Here is an 11,949-nt window from a genome sequence, read left to right on the forward strand (position 1 = left end):
ATAACTTTTCATTATTAATAATTGTTTACCAACATAATGTGTTAAACCAGAATGGTATCATGGTGCTATGTTTTTTGAATTTTCAAGGTAAACCTCATCTTCAGAAAGAGAAAGAAAATATGTGTAACTACTTAGTTAGGGTGTGTTTTTGCCAAAAGTTGAAGGTTGTGGGAGTTTTGCTAAACTCGTAGAAAATAAATGAGTTATTGTTGAAGTGTGAGTTGGCATTTATGTTTTGATATTATGAAATTAAATTATATTTTACTAGTAATCTATATATTAATATGATAGCGTGTGTTATTTTCTGTGTCACGTTTACATCTGGGTCGTTTGTTATGTACTTCCATTTCTTGTCAGAAATAATTTTACCAAGAATTTTTCATAAGTTTTGGTTTTGATTACGACTTTGATTATAGCTGATGGCACTTAAGTCATCTACTTTTTTTATAAATAATTTTATCAAGAATTCTTCATAAGTTTTGGTTTCGGTTTCGACTGAAGGAACTCAAGTTATATATATATATATATATATGTATATATATATATATGTATATATATATATATATTTTTTTTTTTTTTTAGTCTCGTGCAAGCAACTCTATAAGTCACGCCGTCGGTCCGTCTGTCCGTAACACTTTTGTGCTTGGCCTTTTTGGTTAAGATTAAAGGTCTGTTGTTAATACATGCTGTTCCTAGCTTTTTAAGCTTTTCTTGGCCTTTTGGCCAAGATCAAAGTCTAGTATGTGTTCTTACTACATGCTGTACTTGTGATATAAAGTGGGCGATCACTTTTCTGTATTAATTTAATGTAAAATGACCACCCACTTTACAACGTCAGTCTCAAAGCCATTCAAGTCATTCTCCAGATCATTCAAGTTGTTTTTGAAGGATTCCAGTTATTTTTTTAAGCATTCAAGTCCTTCTTAAGGTCATTCAATTCATCCTTAAGTTCATTAAAGTCATTCTAAATCATTTACTTTTTTATGTAAGTCATTTCAGCCCATTTTCCGGTCATTTTAGTTTATCTTTAAAAATTTCATGTCAATCCTACATTCACGCATTCATTCATTACACAAGAGCTTGCGACTAATGGCTATCGGCCTTGTTTTTTCATAAGTTTGTATTTAGGTTTCGATTCAAGCTAATGCACCCAAGTCATGGATATATTTTTTAATTTCTGAAATCGCAACTTTATAATAAAATCGATAGAATATTACTTCTATAATATATATACAAAATCTGCAAGAATTAAAATATCATATTTAAGCGTACTTTATGACCAGGCTTTGCCGGGTGGTTGTGCTAGCTTAGATAAATACTTTTCCACGTAAGAAAAAATATATATATTGTATTGTTTTTTTAAAAAATCCTGATGAAGGCGTTTTTATAAGCCGAAAATTTTAAACTTTAAATAAATAAATATCTGTTTATTTAAAAAAAATACAAATTCGCACGTGATTGTTCTTTCTAACCTCACATTTTAAATTCCATTGTCCCTTTGCTTCTTAAAAGTGGATTAATACTTATATTAAATACTTTTCCAGTTTTAACAAAAAAGCTACAATAATATCAGAGCATCTCCATTTACAGGATGCCAACATCAATATATTACATATGAATGAGCCCCTGTGGAATTTTCACAGGTCCCGCTAGTAATTATGTTATGTGTTTCACTGGGATGTAATTCTGATTTATTTATTTAGTTATTATTGGGCTAGGACAACAGCATATTCTTTTCATTGTTTTGACTCTCAAGTGTGTATCCGTTGATATCTTATATGCTTTTATATAGAGTGATGGGGTTCTCGGTTGATTAACTGTGTTTAAATATGTTGGATATATAGTCGAGAGTGAAAACAATAAGAACATTCTGTTGTCATAGCCTAGTTATTATACATGTTAGTATGCATCGTTTTTGTTTCTTTTATTGTAAGTCAGATGTAAGGAAAGTAATTGTGACAAAAAAAAAAGATGGAAGAATATGAAATATACCCATTTGGCAACAATTTTAAAATAACAGATTTATGTTTTCTGTTTGTCTTCTAATTTTTATCTCCAGACAATGCCAGTTGCTCTTGTTTGTAATGTAAATAAAATTAATACAAATAATGATGATTTTGTATTATTTTGGATTCTCTAGACTACTTTTCTCATCTTGAGTGTTATTTTCACGTTTCGGATGATGTAACCCCAGCCTTCTTCAGGTGTATCTTGTCAAACTTGGAGGAATCTTTCTGTTGAACTTGGGAATCTGCACAGAATTTTGAACAGAACCCCACAAGGACCCGTGGCGTAGATATAAAGTACTTGACAAAATTTAATTGTAAGTTACATGCTTCTGGAGGTTGATGCTCAAAACATAATTGCAAGTTACAGTCATGGATAATAGAATGAGAGCATGCTACTCCCATGGATTAAATAAAGGGTTCCATTCAAAATTCCGTGCAAATTTCCAAGTTCAACAGAAAGATTCCTGAATTAAACAAGACACACCTAAAGAAGGTCAGAAGTTACATTGACCAAAATGTGAAAATGAAATTCAAGATTAGAACCGTCGTCTGAAGATCCCAAATAATGAATAATCAATCATCATCTCAAAAAATTCAGAAACATAAATAATAATTTTGTATTCGCAGGAAAAATCGAGATTAAAACTCTAAACCTGTCTGTCTTGTTTCTTTGCAGTGAATTCTTCCCTTCCGGGTGGACTTGCAAGGTCTGACATAATTCACCAGAATCAGTTCCATTCTCCTTTCACTACCAACTGGTCCCATGTCCCTCTGCTAGAGGTCAGTAGTGGACAGCCTGCAGCCAGACGTGTGAGAGTCCACTCCCACTCTCCCTCAAAAAAAAAAAAAAAAAGATTAAAAAAAGACTCAAATTAAAACAAATAATAAAAGCTGATCACCACAACCAGCAAGTGAAAGATCAGTCGATAAGACAACGGCCAAAGGTGCCCTCAATAGCAAAATGACAAAAAAACCTTGTGTATCACTGGACAACGGACAACTTAGACCCCCCCCCTCTTCGCTGTCTATTGGTTTACCTCCCCCTCCCTCCCTGCTGTCCATTACACTTGGTTCTGGACAGATGTGCGTATGTATGTGCATGCGTGAGTCATCCCACCCCTTTCACTTCCTCAGATTTCCAAATTTTTAAGAAGTTTTTAAAAAAAAATAATGGTGGAGTGTTTTTTTTTTTTTTTTTTAAACAAATTGCAAGAATAGCGGTCATAATCCAATTGTTTTTTTTTTTTTTTGTTTTTTTTTCATTGACCCCCGCGCCCCCACTCCCTTCCTTTCACATTCATTTTATTCACTTAATTTTCTCATTTGCTTCTTCATTGGAATTATTAGTTTACCCCGCGCCCATTACATCTCCTCTCCCCAAACACACACACACAAAACCAAAAACAGGTGAAAAAAAATTTAATTGAAAAAAATTTATTTATTTATTCAATTAAAAAGATTTTTTTTTTAATTTTTTTAAAAAGAAATTTGATTTAGATCATTTAAAAAAGAACTTTTTTTTCATTTATTTATTTATAATATTTTTTCTCTGCACCTTGACCTCATATGTTTACACGACAGAAATGTGTCCGGTTGTTAAAAAAATATATTATCGTGTGTGTGTGTTTACACAATTATAACTTATTTTAGAAAAATAGGGAAATGATAAGCATTTATTAATTTTATGGAAACATTTTTTTAATTAAGAAAAATACTTTTAATTGGCCTTCTTTTTTTATTTTTTAACAAATTAATTTAGACAATATTAAAGACTTTTTTATATATATTTTATTAGTTTAATTTTTCTCTAATTTGCATAAAACATCAAACCAAAGAGTTTCTTATTAGCAGAATATTTCAATTTTAAGTTAATTTAAAATAAAAAAAATGGTGAAAGTTGGTACAGTTAATTAAAAAAAATTTTTTTTTTCCGTACCTAACTTGTTTTTTCTTGCTCTCTCCCTCTCTCTTGATCCTTCATGCTCCCTCTTACACTCTTGCTTTCTGTTTCACTCTTTCTCGCTCACTCTCTCTTGTGTGCTCGCTCTCTCTCTCTCTTGCACACTTTCTCTCTCTCACTCTCATACTCTTTCTTACTATATCTTTCTTTTGCTTTTTTCTGTCTTTCTCTCTTAATCTCCTTATGCATTTAAACTATAAAATGAAAGAGGGATCATTAGCAACAAAAAACACAAAATATTTTTTAATTTAGTTTAATTAAAAAAAAATTAGATTTAATATTAAGTTTTCATATTTTTTTATTCAGTATTCAAAAAGAAAATGATTATACAAAGAAAAACAATCTATTACGATTTAAAATTTTAAATAAGAAAGAATTCCTCCTCTTTTTCCAATTCCTTTAATTTAATTTATTTTATTTTTTCCCCTCGAATTAAAAGATTTTTTTTTTGCACACGTTTTTTGAGGTGAGATAACATTGTTTATCATGTCTGCCGATTCTTATGTACGCCTCCTGGGCTGGACAAGCCAGTGTTGACCGTGTCACCTTTCTGCCAACTGGCTGGTCACTCTAACTGTCCTGGTGGCGGCACTCGTGATGACAAAAGTTGCTGGCAGTAGTCAAAACCAGAAACTAAGTCGACGGCGACAGCGATGGCCCCTACTTTTAGACTGCTGTAGAACCATAACACAATAAAAATAAAACCTAGGAGAGTGGGGGTGGAAGGGGCTGGTCAGTGATGTGTCAGCGCGAAGCACAGCGGGGGGGTGGGGGTATGTGCTACCCATCTTCTCCTAGACGTCTTCCTTAGGGGGGAGGGGGGGCAGCATCACATCGGTGTAACATCATTTTTCATTCTACCAAGCATATTTATCTTTCTTCTCCCACCCCCCCTCCTCTCACTCGACAATGATGGGCAAACCACAAGTTACATCTCCTCTTCGTTGAATGTCATTGGCCCCACCCTAGTTTTTTTTTTTTTTTTTTCATCTTTTTTGAAGAAGAAACATTTTTAAAACAAAATAAAATTTTAAATTTAAAAAAAAAGAAAAGGAGAATGTACAAATATGCAAACACGTGCTAAACGGATTTTAAAATAAAAAAATAAAATAAATGCAACAAAAAAAGAAAGACAAAAAATTAAATGAACGATATAAATTTAGCCAAGTCACAATCGCAGAAGGTGGTGCCAGAAATAAGGTCGTCATTTCTGTAGACATTTTGGGAATCACTGATGACGACGTTGAATTAAAAAAAGACGAAGATATTATTCACGCATTTTTTTTTTTTATGAAACAAAAAAAAAAAGGGGAATCCTTTCCTACCAAACATTTTTTTTTTGTTGTTATACATACACAGACATCTGTATACTTATGATGTAGACACAACTTCACAATGCAACTTATGGGGCAAGTTCTTTCTCACTCCCCCTCCCCCATGTCTACTCTTCCTTTGTTAAATTCGTGAGAATTTCAGAGACTTATTTGAAAGAAGGAAAGGAAGAAAGAAAACGAAATTATTAAAGAGAAATGTGTCCTCCTCCAATTAAATGGAAAAAAAAAAATGAATTTGAATACAGCAGAAACAAAAAAGAGGTGAATTCATTTTTAGCAGCTGACTTTGAGCACATTAATTTAAATATAAATTGAGAAGATAATTATGTGTGCGTGTGTCTCTATATATGCATACATATACGGTTTATTTATTTATATATATATATATATATATATATATATATATATATATATATATATATATATAGAATAAACCACTCACAAGGAAGAGTTGTATATATATAAAAACGAATCCCAAAAAAGACAATTGAAAAAAAAAAAAAAAAATTGGTGTTTTTTTTTTGTTTGTTTTTACATTTTTTCTTTTCATTTTGCAATTTTCATATTTTTTGTCCAGAATTCAGCTTATGTTAAAAAATAAAGAAAGATTTCTATAATGTATGTACCAATGACTGAACGAAAATAACATATTCCAAAAATCACATAAATTGGTTAAGTAGTTTTAACTAAGAAAATAAAATTTTATGAGCAAGATAGCGATCTGGATAATAAGGGAGATAACTCAAGACTAATTCAAACTTACGGGCTTTTGTTGCAATCTCGACAAATAGCTTAAGAATTATTTTCTTTATAAAAAATAAAACTACTTGACTAATTTTTGTGATTTTTAGAATATGATGTATTTGTTTTGTCATGGGTATGTACTTCATACAGATTTTTCTTTTATTTTTGATTTTTTTTTTTTAATATAAAGGGAGTTTGGGACAAGAAGACATCTTTTTCTTTCTCCCTTTTTCTTTCTCTCTTCTTTTTGTTTCTCCCTTCTCTTTCTTTCTCCCTTCTCTTTCTTTCTCCCTTCTCTTTCTTTCCCTTTCTCTTTCTTTCCCTTTCTCTTTCTTTTTTCTCTCTCTTTCTTTTTTCTCTCTTTCAATTGAATTAATCAATTTTCAAAAGAAAAAACTCTCTTTCTTTTTTCTCTTTCTTTTTTCTCTCTTTCTTTTTTCTCTTTCTTTTTTCTCTCTCTTTCTTTTTTCTCTCTTTTTTCTCTCTTTCTTTTTTCTCTCTCTTTCTTTTTTCTCTCTCTTTCTTTTTTCTCTGTCTTTCTTTTTTCTCTGTCTTTCTTTTTTCTCTGTCTTACTTTTTCTCTCTCTCTCTGTGTTACTCTTTCTCTCTCTCTCTCTCTCTGTCTTACTCTTTCTCTCTCTCTCTCTCTCTCTGTCTTACTCTTTCTCTCTCTCTCTCTCTCTGTCTTACTCTTTCTCTCTCTCTCTCTCTCTCTCTCTCTCTCTCTCTCTGTCTTACTCTTTCTCTCTCTCTCTCTGTCTTACTCTTTCTCTCTCTCTGTCTTTCTCTCTTACTCCTTTCTTTCTCTCTCTGTCTTTCTCTCTTACTCCTTTGTTTCTCTCTGTCTTACTCCTTTCTTTCTCTCTATGTCTTACTCCTTTCTTTCTCTCTATGTCTTACTCCTTTCTTTCTCTCTATGTCTTACTCCTTTCTTTCTCTCTATGTCATACTCCTTTCTTTCTCTCTATGTCATACTCTTACTTTCTCTCTGTCTTACTCTTACGTTCTCTGTCTTACTCTTACGTTCTCTCTGTCTTACTCTTACGTTCTCTCTGTCTTACTCTTACGTTCTCTCTGTCTTACTCTTACGTTCTCTCTTACTCTTACGTTCTCTCTTACTCTTACGTTCTCTCTTACTCTTACGTTCTCTCTTACTCTTACGTTCTCTCTTACTCTTACTTTCTCTCTCTCTCTTTCTTTCTCTCTCTTTCTTTCTCTCTCTCTCTTTCTTACTCTTTCATTCTCTCTCTCCCTTACTCTTTCTTTCTCTCTCTCTCTCTTACTCTTTCTTTCTCTCTCTCTCTTACTCTTTCTTTCTCTCTCTCTCTTACTCTTTCTTTCTCTCTCTCTCTTACTCTTTCTTTCTCTCTCTCTCTTACTCTTTCTTTCTCTCTCTCTCTTACTCTTTCTTTCTCTCTCTCTCTTACTCTTTCTTTCTCTCTCTCTCTTACTCTTTCTCTCTCTCTCTTACTCTTTCTTTCTCTCTCTCTCTTACTCTTTCTTTCTCTCTCTCTCTTACTCTTTCTTTCTCTCTCTCTCTTACTCTTTCTTTCTCTCTCTCTCTTACTCTTTCTTTCTCTCTCTCTCTTACTCTTTCTTTCTCTCTCTCTCTCTTTCTCTCTCTCTCTCTTTCTCTCTCTCTCTCTCTTACTCTTTCTTTCTCTCTCTCTCTCTTACTCTTTCTTTCTCTCTCTCTCTCTCTTACTCTTTCTTTCTCTCTCTCTCTCTTACTCTTTCTTTCTCTCTCTCTTGCTCTTTCTTTCTCTCTCTCTTACTCTTTCTTTCTCTCTCTCTTACTCTCTCTCTCTTACTCTTTCTCTCTCTCTCTTACTCTTTCTTTCTCTCTCTCTCTCTTACTCTTTCTTTCTCTCTCTCTCTCTTACTCTTTCTTTCTCTCTCTCTCTCTCTCTTACTCTTTCTTTCTTTCTCTCTCTTACTCTTTCTTTCTCTCTCTCTCTTACTCTTTCTTTCTCTCTTTTACTCTCTCTCTCTCTCTCTTACTCTTTCTCTCTCTCTGATTTCTATTTAAGAAATGTACAAAATAGGGCACTTTCTGTTTTAAAGTATGCCACTTGTTTGTCTCCCCTAAAAAAAGAAATAATGCTGCTTCTTAATGCTGATCAGCAAATATCTTTTTTTAAATCATCTTTTTTGTTGCAGAAAACATTTTCTTTTTTAAAATTTCTGAAAATATGAACTTCAGATTGAATCATCATCTCTACAAGAAAAGATCAATGTCTACAACCGTTCTGTTATCATAAACTTGTTTTTAAAAAATCTGTTCATTATTTGTTATAAAGAATCTGACGAATTAGGAAACGGTTTTTCTTCGAGGATGACAACAGATCTGCAATAGCCTCTTTTATCAGAACTAGTGTTCTCATCACCTGCTGAAATTAGAACACTGTTTTTTCACTGAGGATATTTGGTTCTCTACCAAGCTTGCGGTGAAAATATTGGCAGATAATGAATTTTTTTTTTTTTTTAACTAGAGTAGTGGTAAAAGTTATCACTGTTGGCAGGCACTATTAAAGTTGGGCTTATCTTCCCTTGAATATGGTTGTGAGCCTCAAGTAGAAGAGATGGAACTGCAGTTAAATTAGCAAATTAGCATTTTCCTAGTTTATGGCTGTATAATTTTTCACTTCTCCAAAGATGAAAATTCTAACCCAACAGATTACTGTTTAAGGTTGGCTCCCTCTACCGTGCTAGAAAACTACTTACGCCTGCCAGTATCCTATACCTCTATAAGGCAACCATTCACCCATGTATAGAGTACTGTTGTCACATCTGGGCTGGTGCATCTGCTGCTTGTCTCTCGCTCCTGGACAGGGTTCAAAAAAGAGTCGCCAACCTGATAGGTCCTGAACTGTCATCTAGGCTTCAACCTCTGTCCCATCGACGAGATGTTGCATCCCTCTGCCTGTTCTACAAATACTTTAATGGTGAATGCTCTGACGAACTGCAAACACTTGTACCTCCCCGACGTAACTACCCCCGACAAGCTACTAAGTCTCATCCCTTTACAGTAGAGATCCCTAGGTGCAAGAAAGCCTTTTACTCCAATAGTTTCTTCCCCAGAACTGCGGGTCTTTGGAACTCCCTTCCGGGATTCTGCTTTCCCAACTGCAATGATATGCAGAAGTTCAAGTGTAATGTTAACAAACATCTTTCTACTCTTCTCCCTTCATAATGACCCCGCTAATTAATTCCCTAATAGTAGCCCCCTGCTTCAAAGTGGCACTGTGCCTTGTTTGGGGTGAAAATTGAATAATAATAAAAAAAAATAAAAAAAATATGTTTTTACCTATAAAATTCATGCTAATGGATAAAAGGTTTTATAAAAAAAATAAATAAATATAAACTACTGAAGTTGATATTTTGCAAGAGAGTATTGTTAAAGAAGAAATGGTGTCTGCAAAGAGTTAACCTTTCATATGTTTGTTTCTGAACAATATGGAGAAAAGAAATATTGAAAACCATAAGATCATGCACTTTTCGTGAGCACAACACAAAGCAAGAAACCATTTTAAAGTTGAATCCAGAAGAACTGAACTGAACTGAGGATGAATTCAATTAAATAGTGCTTCTTTAGAATAAAAACGAAAATCGAAATATTGAATTTCAATTAAACGCTATAATCTCTACTCTAATGCCATGTTGAAATTAGTAACATATCCCAAAATTATGAAAAATAATAATGTAGATAATTAATTATTGAGGAATAGTGACCGACAAATTTATGAATAGTTTTTGATTTTCATAACAAAGTCTGTCTTTAAAAATCTACCAAAAATCAGGTACCAATTAATAAGTAAAGAATGCACTTTATATGCGTGTAACTTTTTTTCATATTCATTGTATGAATATATTGGGGGGGGGGGGCTTCATAGCCTCCCTTCCTCATTTGTCCCTTGTTCGACCCCTTAAAGCCCAAGCTATCCATTTACAGCCTCATTTTGTGGTAGGAGGACGAATGAGTGTAGAAAAACAAAAACAAATTTTACAGGGTGTCTTTGATATCGAAGATTTAAATCTGAAATTTGAATGTATTCACTTTTTTTTTTTTTTTTTTTTATCTTTTGCGTTTTGAAGTGTGAGATTCATTGAATATGTTAACAATAATTATTATCCTTCAGATAAGGATTTAAAAAAAAATAATTTTTTTTACAAAGACGCTAAAATATGCATACTTTTAGGTCTTTAAAAATTTTAGAATGTGAAAACTTTACATGTACCAGTGCATAAAGAATGCTTTAAAGAATCGATACCAAAAAAAAAAAAAAAAAATCTTTTAAACAGTGTGAAAATTATAAATATGCAAGTGTCATTTTACGTGAGATTTTGTTCAATATATGGAAAGATATATATATTACAGTTTACAAAAAGTTATTTCCCTTTTTGAAAATTAGCTATAACTATGAAGACGTGGATTTTCGTAGATAATGGTTGTGACATCCCAACAAGTTGCACCCCCACCCCCAGAGGGTTAGCAAAAACAGCCCCTTTTAAAGGCCACCAGATTCTAATAAAAGTCTTTGTCAACTTGATTCATGCAATAAAGAATTGGGGAAAATACAGTATGATCTAGTTTATGGAAAAAGAGTGTGGCTCATTGGTTATTATTAATTAGAAAATAAGAAAGGAAAAATGATTTTAATATTTAATATTAAAACTGACAAATAAAATTTTGCCAAAAAATTATGTTTGATGTAAAAATAGAAAAAAGCAGTTTTTCTTTACTTTTAACATCAAGGAAAAAAGCTAAAAATAACATATTTTACCATGAATGGCGTTTGTAATTATAATTTAGTTCAATTATTTAAAAAATGTATTTGTCTTTCTAGCTACATTAAAAGTCATGAAAATGCTTAAATAAATATTTAGACGCAACTGGGTTCCCAAACCTAAAATCCAAGATGGTGGCGGTAGGTAAAATGTACAAGTTCATGATAAAAAATGGAATTATTTTAATTTATTAAAATATAAAGTAATTATATTCTAATATTTTTGCATTTTCTTATAGCCAATCATAGTAAATTTTATTTAGACATAAAGTTAGCTTAATTGATTAAAAAAAACCTTTAAAAAAAAAAATATTTGTTTTATTTACATTCTGTGAAGATTGGGTTAAACGTGTTTTTTTTTTTCTTTTTAATTTAAAACTTAAAATTCTATTAAAAATTAAATAAAAGTATTATATTATTCTGCTTTTAACATAATAAACTTCAGGGTTTTATCTTTCTGGTAAAACCAAAGGTTGTTAAGAAATAACGGATGTTCATAGATTTTAATAAGCTTTAGAAAAAGCAGTTTTCGATCGATTAGCGGTCACTATAAATAAAAATAGTTTTCTAAGAAATTGCAAGTTATACTTAAATGATAAGCAGAATAAACAGGGGAGATAACTGCAGTTACATTTACATTCCGTCTCCACCCAAAAAAATGACATTCTCAATGAATTGTGAAATCATGAAAGCACGTTTTTTATGTAATAATTAATTGCGACATGACAGATAACATTGCTTTTCGTTGAAATTCACACAAGAAGTTATTTGTTTTTAAGGGAAATTCAATTTTGCAGCTTTTGATTTTCGTTATTCCATCTTCGAAAATGATATTTTATTTATTTTAATAATAACCATTTAACTTTATCAACAAACGGATGCGCTTTTTATTTTTTTATTATATATATAAAGATGGTGATAAATCTATCATGATAAATTTTAACACTTAATGATTGGTAGTTAATGGTTCAGATTGACAAAATGGCTGCACAAGCAAAAACATGATAGGTTTGCTCTATCAATTCTTTGCTTCACAGCATTGAAAAAAAATAGTTCCAGCTCTCATTGACACCCATTTGATAGTCGATCCTAATAAATCAGAAAGTATCAATCTG

At 31.9% G+C, this 11,949-nt stretch overlaps 1 protein-coding gene and 1 pseudogene across 12 annotated transcripts in view; both read left to right on the top strand.

The window, feature by feature from the left end:
* LOC145248926 (dual specificity tyrosine-phosphorylation-regulated kinase 1A-like) overlaps nt 1–5,319 on the top strand; it is a 443,307-nt gene extending 437,988 nt beyond the window's left edge. For all 12 annotated transcript variants that reach the window (XM_080110715.1, XM_080110717.1, XM_080110719.1 and 9 more), the window contains one exon: nt 2,686–5,319. The gene's annotated coding sequence lies outside the window, so the exon portion shown is untranslated. The remainder of the gene's footprint in view (nt 1–2,685) is intronic.
* Nucleotides 704–826, top strand: LOC145249243 (U2 spliceosomal RNA; annotated as a pseudogene).
* Nucleotides 5,320–11,949: the final 6,630 nt, after the last annotated feature.

Source organism: Euprymna scolopes, chromosome 27 (assembly GCF_053919585.1).
Source record: "Euprymna scolopes isolate OS-2025 chromosome 27, ASM5391958v1, whole genome shotgun sequence".
Taxonomy (NCBI): domain Eukaryota; kingdom Metazoa; phylum Mollusca; class Cephalopoda; order Sepiida; family Sepiolidae; genus Euprymna; species Euprymna scolopes.